Source organism: Mercenaria mercenaria, chromosome 1 (assembly GCF_021730395.1).
Source record: "Mercenaria mercenaria strain notata chromosome 1, MADL_Memer_1, whole genome shotgun sequence".
NCBI lineage: Eukaryota > Metazoa > Mollusca > Bivalvia > Venerida > Veneridae > Mercenaria > Mercenaria mercenaria.
In genome coordinates, this window is record NC_069361.1 from 92,075,008 (window position 1) to 92,091,219 (window position 16,212).

The window sequence follows — 16,212 nt, forward strand, 5'->3', positions numbered from 1 at the left end:
TGAAGAGTGACTTCAAAACTGTTGTGTGTGTAACATGGTTTTGGATTCACCTCACACATTTCATTATATCATCATCATTATATTCATTCAATATATGATTCAACAAATAATTTCCTGGCAGACTAAAACTGCTTATCTACATTCAGTGATTTATAAATTGATAGTAATTTGTACAAGGACAGTTTTCTGTAATTCTTTAAACTAGAAAAGGAAATAGTCGACTTGTAAAAGAAGTAGCGAATAAAAATAAAATGGGCAGTAGCGTGGTATTTATTCTGGTTATGGGTACAGTGACACATTTGAGTTATTTTTCATTTTTGCACGTTTTGTTTTACCAATCGGTCTATCTATTTTTGCATTATTCAAGTGTTTTATTTGTGTGCCATTTTACAAAAAAATAACAAAACAAAAGAAAAAAAGGAAGTACATGTAAATCAGAATGCCCTAGCATACATAAAAATAATTATATCAGTTGAATCACACATGGAAAAATTCCGCACTTGAATAGTCTTCATTTTATTTCACTTATTTCAGGTTAATATTAATATTTTTCACATTATTTTATAGTTGCCAACTTGCTTTGCATGCAGAATAGTTATTTTATTTCTTTTTTTACAATTTCTTCACACTTATATAGACATTTTGAGGTCACTTTTTGTACTTATATATATTTTATATCTTATTGCCCTGCCCATTTTTAGCTCGACTATTCGAAGAATAGTCTAGCTATTCTACTCACCCTGGCGTCGGCGTCGGCGTCGGCGTCGGCGTCGGCGTCACACCTTGGTTAAGTTTTTGCATGCAAGTACATACAGCTATCATTTAAAGGCATATAGCTTTGAAACTTATTTATTCTTTTTCTAGGTCAATTACCAACCTCACTGGGTCAAGTTCCATAACTCTAACATGTATTTTGAGCAAATTATGCCCCTTTTGGACTTAGAAAATTCTGGTTAAAGTTTTACATGCAAGTTACTATCTCCAAAACTAATGCAGATATGGAATTGAAACTTCACATGTGTCTTCGGGGTTATAAAACTAGTTGATAGCACCAAGTCCCATAACTCTGACCTTCATTTTGGCCAAATTATGCCCCTTTTGTACTTAGAAAATTTTGGTTAAAGTTTTGCGTGCAAGTACATACAGCTATTACTAAAAGGCATATAGATTTGAAACTTATTTTTCTTTTTCTAGATCAATTACCTACCTCACTGGGTCAAGTCCCATAACTCTGACATGTATTTTGGCCAAATTATGCCCCCTTTTGGACTTAGAAAATTCTGGTTAAAGTTTTGCGTGCAAGTACATACAGCTATTACTAAAAGGCATATTGATTTGAAACTTATTTTTTCTTTTTCTAGATCAATTACCTACCTCACTGGGCCAAGTCCCATAACTCTGACATGTATTTTGAGCAAATTATGCCCCCTTTTGGACTTAGAAAATCCTGGTTAAAGTTTTACATGCAAGTTACTATCTCCAAAACTAATGCAGATATTAAATTGAAACTTCACATGTGTCTTCGGGGTTATAAAACTAGTTGATAGAATCAAGTCCCATAACTCTAACTTGTATTTTGGGCAAATTATGCCCCTTTTGGACTTAGAAAATCCTGGTTAAAGTTTTGCGTGCAAGTACATACAGCTATTACCAAAAGGCATATAGCTTTGAAACTTATTTATTCTTTTTCTAGGTCAGTTACCAACCTCACTGGGTCAAGTTCCATAACTCTTAACATGTATTTTGAGCAAATTATGCCCCCTTTTGGACTTAGAAAATTCTGGTTAAAGTTTTACATGCAAGTTACTATCTCCAAAACTAATGCAGATATGGAATTGAAACTTAACATGTTTCTTCGGGGTTATTAAACTAGTTGATAGCATCAAGTCCCATAACTCTGATATGCATTTTAGTCAAATTATGTCCCGTTTCGAACTTAAAACTCTTTTGATATTTAACATTTTGGGTAATAATTTCCTGCTTCTGTGACAATATTTCGAATAGTCGAGCTTGGCTGTCTTACGGACAGCTCTTGTCTTAATATAAATTGTTGTCTTAAATGAAGTATGTAATAATGTAATGATTTAATACTTGATTACTTTGCAAATTTTAATTTCTGTATTTGATACGTCACTTCTGTCAATTTTGCAAGTATATAAATATCTACTTATTTGCCATAAAAAACATGTGGTTAATCTTACCATTTTGTTTTGTTATTTAGATTTAAGTTTACAAGTTAGATAATATTCTCCATGTAGATAAAGCCCCTGATATATTTTTATCCTTTTACCCCTAGAATAAAGTCATTTAAATCTCATCCCCGTACCATTTTGATCCCGTTAAATATTATTAAATTCCCGTACTTTGAAAAGTAGTTTTAACTGGATTAGTGGCTTGTCTATGAAAACTATGAAAAGTTTTAGAATATGAAAAAAGAATAAATAAGCTTTTCAAAATGACTTTAGGAGAACTCACTACAGAATTTAATATTTTATCAAAATAAATGGCGGGAATAAATTAAAGTGTTGTCTGCTAAAAAAGAACTTGGCAACTCACCAGTTGCGATACACTGGTATAATACGGGTATTGGGGAATCAATGATTGCGGGGTAGATAAAATCCTTAGTATGCTTGCTTAACCTCATTGAAAGCCAATTTAAATCAGATGTAATACTATTACGCCATGTATTAAGGCAAAGTTCTAACATGGAATATGATTATGCATAGTTTCAAATGGTTGAGTAAATAATTACCGATAAGTAGCCTTGGTGATCTTACTTAGGCATCTCGGGATGCTAGTGACGAGGTTTATGATTGTGTGATTCACCTTTCAATACATGGAGGAAGGACACTCGCATGCATTTTTCATATTAACTAAGAAAATATTGCACATTTTGGGATTTGTGCTGATTCACGGGGATTTTTTTCTTGAGAACTAAAAATATTGCACAATTTGAGATAAGTGCAGTACGGTGATTGGAACATCAGCACTGTCATGAAGTGATTTTGGACTTGTTCTCAGTTTTGCAATGTAAGTAGTCTGCACATAGTCAGTGGTTCAGTATAAGTGAGAACCAGTCTGTGATATAGTTATCCCTGTATTTATTGTTGTAGATTTTAACATAGACTATACCAGAAGCACTGCACTGCTTTCTCTTTTCACCTTTTCCTCCTCTCAAACTTCCATTTTTCCATTCAGTATCATTTCCTTACTTCTTTTAAAGGAAGACAAATAAGTTTTTCATAATTTAACCTGCTTAAAAATATACAGGAAAGATTAGAGACAAGACATGCACATTGAGCAGGGTCGAAAGTATCCTATTGACACCAGTTTATTTCACTTTTCATAATTGAATACTAAATTTTCTGTAATTATGCGTTACTTTCAATAAGTTAAGGGGAAGATTAATCTCTCATTTATATTATCAGATATAAGAGCTGTTGACGGCAATTATCCAAAGTTTGGAACTCTTTATGTGGGTATTGATCTCTTGATCTTGAAATATTTATGGGAGACCTTTTATACCACTGAATGGCGCGAATTATTAAGATATGCATGCAACGGGAGCAAAACATGCCAAAACTTGATTTAAACTTACCTGTAAATGTAAAATATTGGATTAAATTTCGCCCTGTATCAGCCGTGATATGGTTATAACCGCTGTATTGTACTCGGTGGCATAATGTTGACAAATATTTGTTCAGTGGTCATACACCTTGAAGAGTTTCAAATCGATGAAAAATACGGTGACCACTACAGCGGTTTTACATCTCAGCAGTTTTCTGTTGAGTTAATTAGAGGTTTTTAAAGCACCGATAATTGTTGGCTCTTTCATGGATGATAAGTAACAAAACTACATTGTAGTCATTAAAACATACTTAAGTTACAGTTGGATTATTGTAGCTGAAATTTATTAGTTGAAGTAAGTTAACAATCTCATTTTGTGCATACTTTTATGGAAGTAATTCAAAATATGTGAAGGATTACTTAAATAATAGGGCAGTTAGTGGAAGTCGGAAAAAAAAAAGTTTTGTGTTGTGTATTTAAAAAGTTTTGCAACTCACAAAACAAAGAACAGAAAAATGGAAAAAAGAATATTACTTCTCTATCACTCTGTTTTCATTCTTTCATCTTCATCCCATTTTCAGAATATATCACACATGTTCAGTAGCTTAGTGTAACAGTGGAAAAAACGTATACTGCAACATATCTGGTGTATTTCCAAATTCTGAACAACAATGTAATTCCTTTGGATTCCAACATTATTGATATATTCTTGAGCTTCGAACTGCAAGACAACTTGTATACTTCTAAGCATTTGACCATATTTCACACTTTAAAATTCTATTAGCATTAAATAGATTGTTCTTTAAAAAAGGATGCTGGCTTACTAGGCCCAATGCTAGTAATCAATTATATTTTATACAGAAATATTAACATTTTATCAAGCTCATTCAAAGTTGCAGTATATGTTCTTGTGTGTTTGTGTATTTAATGCTTCATGTTTGAATGCTGTATTTGACAATTTTCTCTTTCAAATTTTATGTTGAATTTTGTGAACAAGATAATTAGATGCATGTACTTTGATAAATTCTAAGAAATTTTATTTCATTAGAGAATAAGTTTGTATTGTAAAATATTTTATTTTCTATTTATTGAAATTGAATGTGTTTTGAATTTGGTAAAAATAATTAAAATGTTACTGAATGTATGAAAGAATCAGTAATACAAAATTAAACAGACTGTACAAAAGTCTTATCAATAAAATGTTTTGAGATCTGGTTTTCCATTCATTACAAAATTTCAGTGTTTGTTTAGTCATAAAATAATCCTGTACAATAAATTTACAGAAATTTTATCATCATAATTCATGCGGCAGTAGGAACATAAATTTTGCTGACTTAATGTACGATCCATAGAAGATTAAGCTAATGAAAAACATAAATTTTGAAAGGGAAAGAATTGTCTTGTCATAACATAAACTTTGAAGTGTGTTTAATGCGGCAACATGGCAGCGCTAAGCTGTAACACAAATATAACTTATGTTTGTGCGAGACTTGCATGTTTAACTGTAATATTACTTCAAAATTTGTTCTGCACTCAAAAACGTATTAGCCACCTTATCATGATTAGTAGAACAAAAGTTCATTTTAAGATTGTGACGGCAGGTAAAACACTTTCTAAAGGAGTTAACACTATTGAAGTAAGCTATTTCATATTTATTTTACCTTAGGAAATTTAAGGGCATTTTAGTCAATATGAAGATGTTTTTCTTAATTTTGAAAAATGCAATTTATAATTTTTCAAGGTAATGTTATAAACAAGTGCAGGTTTCATACATTCCATTTTTGCTCTATGTAACCATTGGTTCTAGTGTTATTAAGGAACAGTGTATCATCAGGAGAAAAGCATACCTATTCAAAGATGATAAAAGATAAAGTGGAGAAATGCTTGTGTTGCTTAGATGTTTTACTTTAAATAAGATATTTATTTCTTTTATAGCGAAAAGACTTTACATGCGAAAGCATGAATTTGCCATTTAGAAAACCTTGGACCTGATATGGATTCCATTGAAATTTTATTCTTTGGAAAACAGAAGTCATTGTGAATGTGAAAGTAAAAAAAATCAAAATAGTTTGCCTTTATTTGTACTAACATACAGTTTAGAGATGATTTAAAAATCAGTTTGTAAGGTGTAACCTTCAAATGTAAGATATTCTAAGTTACTACAAGCACTCTATTGCAATATATATTAGTATTACTTGCATCTATTATGTCTCCCACCACACATTGGTGTGGGAGACATATTGATTTACTCCAGTCTCTGTGTCTGTTAACCTGTGTGTCTGTCTGTCACAAAGCTTGTCCGCACTCTAAGTCGAACATTTCTCATCCGATCTTCACCAAACTTAAACAAAATGTGTTTGACCATAAGACCTCGGCTGAGTTTGATTACTAGCCAGATCGGCCCAGGCACTTCAGAATTATGGCCCTTGAATTACCGTAAAACGCTCAGGTGTTGACACACAAAAGGACCCCTATACTACTAATCATTAGTAGTTTAGGGGTCCTTTTGTGTGTCCTTTATGTGCGCTCCAATCTTCACCAAACTTAAACAAAATGTGTTTTTCCATAAGTCCTTGGCCAAGTTCGATAAATAGCCAAATCATCCCAGGTTTTTCGGAATTATGACCCTTGAATTACCGAAAATCTGCCTTTTTACTCTTGTCCACACTCTAAGTCGAACATTTCTCATCCGATCTTCACTAAACTTGAACAAAATGTGTTTGACCATAAGTCCTCAGCCAAGTTTGATAACTAGCCCAATAGGCCGAGGCACTTCAGAATTCTGGCCCTTGAATTACCGAAAATCGGCCTTTTTACTCTTGTCCACGCTCTAAGTCAAACATTTCTCATCCGATCTTCACCAAACTTGAACAAAATGTGTTTGTCCATAAGTCCTCGGCCAAGTTCGATAACTAGCCAAATCGCACAAGGCACTTCAGAATTATGGCCCTTGAATTACCCAAAATCAGCCTTTTTACTCTTCAAAGGTATATTTGTAGTGAGTAAACAGTATGTAAAGGCTGACTTACTATTTAGATGACTAGGCAGTTGTGGGAGACATGCACTTTTCTTAAAAGCAGCTCTAATTTTCTGTTATATACACAAAAATTGCTGAAGAATGAAGACAGTATTTGCAAAAGAAAGCTAAGTTCAGAATTATTTGGCATCTCCTACATATTGACACTTCAGCAGCAGTTCAGCTTAAAGGGCAAGGAATGCCTGAAACAAGTTAATTTGAAAACCATCCTCAAGTCTTTCATAATGCTGAAAGAATTTTTAAAATCGGACAACTAATGAAAAAATAATGGCAGTTAAAGATTTAAGGAAATGACTAATCATGGAGGCTGCCATTTTAGTGTGTTTATGACGTCATTTACACAGTTAGCAAATGACCTTTTAAATAGATTAATTTCATCTGTTTCTTGAGAGTAAGACGTAAAACATAATTTCTTTCATTATAGCTGAAAAAAGTAGAGAAATTATTTTACAGAAATAAGTAAATACAGTTCAGATATGTATCTACAAATTTAATAAATCTGCCATTTTGGTAGAATATTTATGATAACATTTTCATTTTTAAGCCAATTTTGAAAATTCTTTCACTTCTATAAATGAAATAAGAAATCCTAGCAGACAGAATTAACATAAGAACAGCATTGCCTTTCCCTTTAACTTGTGCTGAAACTTTGATTATTTGAAAATTTATCTCATTATTAAAAAGTTCTTTGAGAAAAAAAAATCTAGCTGTTTTGGTCAGTCTTTTTGTTTAAGGATAACGTTGACAACAGGAACTTATAGTCATAATTTTTGGATTACCAAAGCCTTATTCTTATTATCTGGTGATACACTGTTCTTACAGCACAGAAATATATGAAAGCTTGCTTTTCATGACCTATACACACCTATATTTATAGGTTATTAGCTTTGTATCGGGAAATATGCACGAGTTCTTCAGCGTAAATATTGCGCGACTTTAGGAGCGCAATATTCTTCCGTTGAAGAACGAGTGCATATTTTCCGATGCAAAGATAATAACCTTTTTATTACATACTCATCTACACGTATAAATATAATGTAAATATCATAAATTTGTTTAATAGCCTGAATAGGATTGACAATACTGAACTAAATGGAAAAAAATAGTGCAACAGCACACACTGAATTACGTCAGCACCCGATATGAAATTCAGGCGTCAGTATATGGAAAAAATATTGACGTTTCCGGTACCAGTGTAACTTAACGGGGAATAGAAACGAGTATGTAATAATTCTATATATCTATAGTATCATGTCTTCATCCATCATCCTCATTCTTTAAAATTGCTTCTTCCCCTAATAGATATATCTGTTAAAGTGAGTTTTTTCTTCCAAGTACCCCTCAGATGAGTTAGATTTTAAATGTGCCAAAACTTTCTATTCATTATAGAAAGCTTTGATATTTTTCCCTGTGGAATAGAACCCCCCTACCCATGCAAAGCAAGTTCGCAACTTGGTGTATTGTTAATTTATGTTGTTTGTCAATTGGAAAGTGAAAAATAATGCTTTGACATAGTTCTTGTAAAATATATCTTGTAGTCCTGCAGTTAAGTTAAAGATGTATAAAACAAGCTGAGCCACTTGTATTTCAAATATTCACCTTGATGTGTTATGTACTATAACCAGAATATATATAGCTCTTGCTAATTAAACATTAACAAGAATTTAATTTGTAAAAAAGTTAAATTAATTAAACTTCGTGACAGTTGCTGATTATGGGATTCATTCACTTAACCAATCATATTCATGAAAAGCTTGAAGAAAATCTACTCAGTGTTCTGCAGAAGCTTTGTTTAAATTATTGCATGGCATTATGGGTAAAAGGTTTGGTAAAAGCGCATGAATATTGTTTGCTTGCAAGTACATGCTTAGTGATGATGGTAGTTTGTGTTGTGATTGTAAAATGTCAGTAAATTTTTGTCTATGTATTCGATTCCAAAGTTTAGCATACTGAGCCTTGTTTCTCATAAGAAACTGTTTTGTTAGAATTCTATTACTATGACTGGATGCCATGCAAATCTTGCAATGGAGCAAAAAGTCACATACAGTCTACAACAGAAATACAGTACGAAAGTCTTGTAAGACTGCTAACAGCTCTTTTGACCAAAAACCAGTTCTGTCTGATGTGTCACTGACACAGTTTTAAATTATCAGGAGACTGTCACAGTTTTCATTAGCATTGAATTTAAAGAGATGAAACAAACTGGTTTACAAAGAGAATAAATTGGTTTCTCTTGAATGAAACAGAGATATCACATTGACAAGGTATTGATTGAATTTTGTCAATACTGGATGTCTCCATTTGTCATTTTAAATGATCTTTTCAGTCCTGGCTTTATTTAGCCTCCTGGTCAGGATATTGCATATCTTAATTCTCTTGGCATTGTTAATTAATTTCACAAAGCTTCTGTAATGCATGCAGCAAACTACTAAATTAATCAGTGTTAGAAAATGCTTGCTTGAGCTTCTGCAGGATGGTGAGTGGATTTTAGATTTTTTGTTGCCTGATGAAGAGGGACAACTCGGTTTGTAAGAAAATTCAAAACTAACTGAGATTACTCTTTAATTGGAAACAAAAAAAATCTATGAAATAAATATTCTCACTTGGATGTAATTAATGTGCAATATTTTTGTTCTTCGCATGAATTATGCATGATTCACTTACATATTGTCCTTCCTCCAAACAGACTAGGAAGCCATGTAGATCGACACAAACTCCACGAGGTTCTGCTAGAAACCCTAACAGAAGTTTTCTCACTGGTGATTCAGACAATGACAGTGATGATGATCATAGATTCCTGTTCCCGCCACGGCCACCAGGAAGCCGGAACTCTAGCAATCCATCTTTGAAGAGAAAGCGTGGTCCAGGTGGGCCAAGAAGCCCATCTAGACAAAGTCGTGGAAGTCGTCCTGGTAGCAGATTTGACAATTTGAAAAAATCTGGATCTGCTGCAGCACTTGAATCGGATAGTGAAGAATCTGGTTATGGTGAAACTTACTATACTATGCATGCATCAAGTTTTGACAATGTTTTAGATGATACAGTTTTTGGAGAACCTACACCTAACACAATGAGAGGCACACCACTTGGACTTGAAAACCATTTCTCTGATGGAGAATCTACTGTCAGTTATTTATCTACTAATGCATTTGGGACAGCAAATCCAGAAGATTTGCGTGATGCCATGTCCCAAACTCCTGGACATACCAGTACTCAAACACCAGCAGAGATGTGGAAGAAAAGTAAACCCCGTGGTATGCAGACACAGACAGGATCAAATACATCACTTCATTCTATCGGAAATCAGACTAGAAGGTCAAGTGGAGCACGTGCTGACCTGTTACGTAACATTCTGTTTGAAGTAAAAGGTTTAAAACAGCAGCGTGGTTTAGACACTAGTAGTTACAATGGTACCGATGATGAAACAAATTCTGTAAGAAGTGACAATACTATAAAGAAGGAAACATTGCAGCATGTACTTCATGACATGCGTGAATTACGTGAGGCTGATGCTACAGGTACTGCTGCTACTCAAACTGTAAATGAAGAAGGTACACAAACATCAATGAAACTATTCCCAGAGGGAGATCCTATAAGAAATGCTAGACTTGAGAAATTTAAGAACTTAATGGACGACGTAAAGGTTATGAAAGGTAGTCGTCCAGGCACCCCTGGGTCTAGATCTCGCGCAAGTACTAGAAGTGAAACTCCGGTGAGTAGACGTAGGCCAAGGACCCCAGTGAGGTTAAATAGCACTATGGAGGCACCAATGCACAATGGTTATACTCAGTCTTATCCTCAAAACTTGAACATGACAGCACCACCTGTTATGATGAACCCACCTATGCCAGTGCCACAACAAAATTTTATGCCAGGGCGGAGAATGGTTACACAAGATGATTTAAATAGCATAAGTCAGCGATTAGAACGTCTACAAAGTTACGCTCCATCTCGGCGACCTACCCCGCCACCTCCACCGCCACAACCTCAATACGTTGTACCTGTCTACGCAGCTCCACCTCCGCGGCGCAGAGCTCCCCAAGAGGATTCATATTTATCAGACGAAAGTGAATATGGAGATGTTGAACCACCACGTAGACGTCGCGTAAGACCTGCCATTGAAAACGCTCTGGCTGAAGCTTCAAGGTCAGCACTACAATTGAAGAGAATGTCGAAACGTATGAAAGACTCATTAAGGGATGATATGGCGTATGATTTCTTGTGATACTATAATGGAAAAAACTTAATTCACCAAAATAACGCAACAGACTGATAATTTGCCATATTTGTCACATTGTAATCGAAGATGAGAAATACTAAGTTATAGGATAAAATACATTCTTGGTGACAAGAAGAAACAATCGATATTAGATGAATTGTTCTGTTATACCAGTGAATGTTATGGAATTGATCTTGAGGCATTTATGTACATCCATGATTTTCTTTCTTGTTACTTCATTTATTTGTTAAGTTTCTTAATTTTTGCACGGTGATGAATTTGCATGTTTTTGTTATGAAAGTGTTGAATGTCTATTTATCTGTGGTTAAAGATATTTTGCATGTTGTACTTTGATACAGTTATGATATGCACAAATTTCTTTGAACTCTCGCACATTTTGAGAGCATTCCCAATAATATTATAGTTTGCTTTTCTGTTTTAATCGGAACTGTGATTTATTTGACTGTGATAAATGAATCGTCCACAAGAATATTTTTATTTTGTATTACTCAGATGTAACAATAGTTGTATATAGAAATTAATTTATTTAAGAGTCAGTTATAAGCAGATTGTCCATGACATATAGATCTCAATATTCAGATAAATTACTGAATTTAAAACAAAACAAAAACAGAAAACAGGAAGTGCACTACTTTGACATTAAGAAAAAGTAGTTTTAGTTGTAATAAGTTTGGTTGTAAATACCACCCAAAATCTTCTATTATATTAAAGTTTTCCTTCAATTTTCGCAAAGTTTAGTGAATTATTTGAAGGTGAGATATTTATTCAGTTTCATTTAACAATGCTGCCAGGCCATATTGCATTTTATTATGATTAGGTGCTTAATACATATGACCTCACATTAACATTTTCATTTTCATTTTTAGCTCACCTGAGCACGAAGTGCTCAAAGGTGAGCTTTAGTGATCACCCTGTGTCCGGCGTCCGTCGTCGTCCGTCGTCCGTCCGTCCGTCCGTCCGTCCGTCGTCAACAATTTGACTGTTAACACTCTAGAGGTCACATTTTTGGCCCAATCTTAATGAAACTTGGTCAGAATGTTACCCTCCATAAAATCTTGGACGAGTTCGATATTGGGTCATCTGGGTTCAAAAACTAGGTCACCAGGTCAAATCAAAGGAAAAGCTTGTTAACACTCTAGAGGTCACAATTTTGACCCAATCTTAATGAAACTTGGTCAGAATGTTACCCTCCATAAAGTCTTGGACGAGTTCGATATTGGGTCATCTGGGGTCAAAAACTAGGTCACCAGGTCAAATCAAAGGAAAAGCTTGTTAACACTCTAGAGGTCACATTTTTGGCCCAATCTTAATGAAACTTGGTCAGAATGTTACCCTCCATAAAATCTTGGATGAGTTCGATATTGGGTCATCTGGGGTCAAAAACTAGGTCACCAGGTCAAATCAAAGGAAAAGCTTGTTAACACTCTAGAGGTCACAATTTTGGCCCAATCTTAATGAAACTTAGTCAGAATGTTATCCTTATAAAGTCTTGGATGAGTTTGATATTGGGTCATCTAGGGTCAAAAACTAGGTCACCAGGTCAAATCAAAGGAAAAGCTTGTTAACACTGTAGAGGCCGCATTTATGACTATATCTTCATGAAACTTGGTCAGAATGTTAATATTGATGATCTTAAGGTCCAGTTTGAATCTGGGTCATGTAGGATTAAAAACTAGGTCACCTGGTCAAATCAAAGGAAAAGCTAGTTAACACTGTAGAGGCCACATTTATGACCATATCTTAATGAAACTTGGTCAGAATGTTTATCTTGATGCTCTTTAGGTCAAGTTTAAACCTGGGTCAGCTTCGGTCAAAAACTAGGTCACTAGGTTAAATCAAAGGAAAAGCTTGTTAACACTAAAGAGGCCACATTTATGACTATATCTTCATGAAACTTAGTCAGAATATTAAACTTGATGATCTTTAGGTCAAGTTCGAATCTGGGTCATGTTGGGTCAAGAATTAGGTCATGGGGGCAAATCAAAGGAAAAGCTTGTTAACACTCTAGAGACCACATTTATGACTGTATCTTCATGAAACTTAGAATGTTAAACTTGATGATCTTTAGGTCAAGTTCGAATCTGGGTCATGTTGGGTCAAAAACTAGGTCACGGGGTCAAATCAAAAGAAAAGCTAGTTAACACTGTAGAGGCCACATTTATGAACATATCTTGATGAAACTTGGTCAGAATGTTAATCTTGATGATCTTTAGGTCAATAGGTCAGGTGAGCGATACAGGGCCTTCATGGCCCTCTTGTTTGAAAGTATAAATAGGTTTAATATTTTTCTTGAGAGTAATGCTATCCCTTGATTATTTTGGTGAAAATTGTAACAGGCATATCATTTATTGCAAATGGAATTAAGCTGACAAAAGTGAGAGTACTCTGGGAAAAGACATTTATATTAAGTATTTAAATGCACAAGGGATGTTTCTTTTATGCTCATCAAAACCATACCAAAGTCTTCAGTTATCTAATTCTTGTTGACTTAAGTGATAATGACAGTCCTTTGATCTTTGAGGGTGTAAGAACAAAGGGGTACTTAGCAATCTTACATAACTATGATTATTAAAAATTTGAAAAACTTACAAATTATCTATTTATAAACATATATTTTCTTTTAAGAAAGTTGTGATATCGTGTTATTTCATTTAGTGCCTTCCATTTTATACATTGTTTTTTGTACAGTATACTTGTTCAGTTTTAGTCATTTACATAATAGCTTTAAATCACACACACCATGTGTGATAGATACATATTTATGATTGTCACATGATTTTAAGGTCACATGACCATTTTGATCACATGACTGTTGCTCTGCCTCCCAGTGACATCCCCCAGGAAAAATGTCATGGAAGTAGTTTAGAGTTAATGTGATTTTTCTTTACTGTGATAGAGTTTAGGGTACAGATGTATATTTAGAATATTTATGTGTTTGAAATATAACTCTTAGATGATGTTGTATTTTAGCTAAGTCAGTATTGAAACAAACGTATCCTAGTTGAATTTAAAGTATTTTAGTTGTTTTATTGTATTTTAGACTATATGTTTGGAGTCCGTCCTAAAATGGTCATCAATACAGTGTTTTCTAACAAGTTTTATCCAAACAAACAGTAATGTCAGATTTATACTATAAGTCATTTTTGGGCCAGAAAATTGATTCTATGGTTTGAATTTTGACATACATAAAGTTTGTGTGTTTTTGAAAATTTATTTTATTACTAAACTAAAACATTATATACAGGTTTTTTCTACATATTGTTGAACTTGAGTGCACTGTGAATCAGTGATAGATATTGATACATTTTAATATGACTCAGTATTATACAATAAATATATACTATAAAATTTGTTGTGACTTTATGCTTATGTATCAGGTAACAGATTAATTTTATTTTTCATCCCATCTTAAAGTGCAAAAGAAGGAGTTTAGCTCATTAGTGAGCTACTTTGACCAAGCTTTATCTCTCCTAGACCATCAATACTTTTACTGTTTCTTGAGCAGTCTCCATCAAACTTGCATTATATCAGCACATAATCTCATTCATGTTCGAAATTGGGCAAAATTTCTCAGGTAACACCAGAGTTATGGCCCTTGAATTAGTAAAAATTGTCATATTTCATACTGTTGAAACAGTAAGTGGACATATTTCTTGTTTAATCTTCATGAAACACCATAATAACAAGATTGCTCCAAAAACACGAAAGTTATGGTGCTTGATTTAGTAAAAGTTGCCACATTTAACAATGTTAAACTTATTTTTTGCTCTATCAGATCTTCATGAAACCTGGTCAGAACATTAGTCTTTATGCAGAGTCTAAGTCAAGTTTGAAACTTGATTATCAATAATAAAAATTACGTCACTGTAATACAAAAAAAACTGTTAGTACTCTTAAAAACTGAAATTAAGAATTAGGTCACAGTATCAAGTAATACAAAAAAACAACTTGTTATCATACCAGAGGCTACATTTTTTTACCTGAGAAACATGAGACCTGGTCAGAACACTGTGAACTCGAAATTGAGTTGTCTTTGGATAATATTAAAAGGTCACTAGGTCAATTAAAAAATTTAGGACTAAAAGCTATAGTTTCTACCTGATCTACATGAAATATGGTCAATAGGTTTACATAGATAAAATCTAGGTGAAAACCGGGTAACCATGGCTAAAATAGACCGGGTCAGGTGAGTGATACAAGGCCTTTATGGCATCCCTGTTTATAAAAAATGAGCCCCAAGTGGATCTTCTAAGTCTAAGAGTATATCATTTGGGATTAGTATAATGAAGAGAAGCAAATCTGTTTAAAGTGGCAAGTTAAAGAATCTGGCATTATGCCTGTGACCCGGTTGAAATTGAAAAGTTTCTTTCAATGTACAGATCTCTTAAATTCAAAGTATTATAAATGTTTACAAACAGGCATTGATGCCAAAAATGCTGATTGTGAAAATTTCACAGTTTAGATTTTCCATTGATTGAGATACAGATTTACGGATATAAATGTAATGACAAGGATTAGCACCCATAGTTATATCTATGAATGATTTGTGTTACCACAGACCTAAAAAGGCCACATGGAGGCATTTGACTTTAAATAAAAGTTAATCGTATTGACCAGTATATGATTGTGGTTAATGGTGAAAAGTTCATATTTATTTATTATTTAAAGATACATTATTTCTATATAAAATGTATAGATCATGGCTTCAGTATTCCCATTTAGCGCATTTGATATTTTTCAATTTTCCAAGTTTCATTTTGTCCAGACAATAATTTTGCAGTTACAATAGTGAATTTAAAGGCACATGTTATAATGATAGATGGAACCAAAAGGAAGTTCAAGAAAAGTAACTATTGATTTGTTTTATTATCTCCCTTTTAGTGTGTAATTTCTCAAATTTTTGTCTGGACTTTGCAACTATTAGAGAGAATGCAAAGAAATATAAGATTATGATTGGCAACCAAATGCTGAACACAAGAACCATAACTTTCAATTTTTCTCCTTTTACAGTAATTTTGCAGCTACAAAGTGAAGTTTAATTACTGTATATATGCAAATATGGCAATTGGTGAAAATCTAGGTGAGCTGCAGTAACTACTGATTTATCTCCCTTTTCACTATTAATCCAGCAACAGGGGATAGGTTTTCTTGCATACTGGTCTGGGTTTTCCATAGATTTTACCAGTAATCATTTTTTACATAAAACTGAATCAAGTCATAATACCTTGATAGTTTGTTCCTTCTCATTTACATTCAGTTTAAAATCTATGTATGTATGGATCAAAATAGTGTTTGAGCTAATGACTTTGAGCAAAAACAGAAGGATAGGTCTTTTTGCAAGTTCCATTGCTAAAGTATGCTAAGTTTG

At 33.6% G+C, this 16,212-nt stretch overlaps 1 protein-coding gene across 18 annotated transcripts in view; it reads left to right on the forward strand.

Moving 5' to 3' along the window:
• LOC123564405 (muscle-specific protein 300 kDa-like) overlaps positions 1 to 16,212 on the forward strand; it is a 188,485-nt gene that overhangs the window by 55,670 nt on the left and 116,603 nt on the right. The window lies entirely within an intron of this gene.